This window comes from Eriocheir sinensis, chromosome 24 (assembly GCF_024679095.1).
Source record: "Eriocheir sinensis breed Jianghai 21 chromosome 24, ASM2467909v1, whole genome shotgun sequence".
Taxonomy (NCBI): Eukaryota; Metazoa; Arthropoda; class Malacostraca; order Decapoda; family Varunidae; genus Eriocheir; species Eriocheir sinensis.
Window position 1 is genome coordinate 13,991,866 of NC_066532.1, and position 809 is coordinate 13,992,674.

Sequence of the window (809 nt, forward strand, 5' to 3'; positions counted from 1 at the left end):
CAGGGAATCCCTTTATCCCTCTCTTCTCTCCCTGTCCCCGGTATAAAAGAGAGCGCAGAGCGATGAAGTGGCCCATAACCCACCCTCATTTCAACCTACAGGTAAGCAGCTTTCCGTTGCCCAGTGATTTAACGCCCTCCAACACCCATCCCAGTGAAGCATTCCTCCCCTTCTCCCCAGTGCATCATCCCCCCCCCCCCTGTCCCCCGGCTTACCATACTGATTAATATCTTAGGGGCGAGTAATTACCCTTTTGCCCATAAGCCGCCCTCGATCATTTCAACCTGCTGGTGACGACCCGGCGACACAATCGTCTCGTCCACACACACACACACACACACTCGCACACACCACCCAAACTCCCTCCTACCCCAATTAATGTTCAACATGTAATCGTTCTCTCGTAGCTCTTGTGAGCGAACCGTAGGTCCTCCAAGGTCATGTCGTGTAAATTGTAAGTTCTAGGGCAATCTAGGCTATTAACATGCAGTGTTTCTCTCGTATCCCCTTGTGAGCGGACCGTTGGCCCTCTGAGGTTATGCCGTATAGATTGTAAACTCCTCTAGGCCATCTTCACTGTATGGAAACAACTGAGCGCGGGACTCGCCAGTCCCGCCAAATGCCCCTCGGCTAGGTTCTCGGTGAGTCCCGCGTAGCTCCGCCCATTTTACCATATATGGGAATTGAGGCGATCGAGTAGCGTGATGACGCGCTTGAAAAGTCCTAGTGTGGGAGCAGCTTGAGTGGAGAGACGAGTGGACGAGTGATTGAGGCAGTGAAAGAGTTCCTGGAGAGCATGTGGCGTGCAC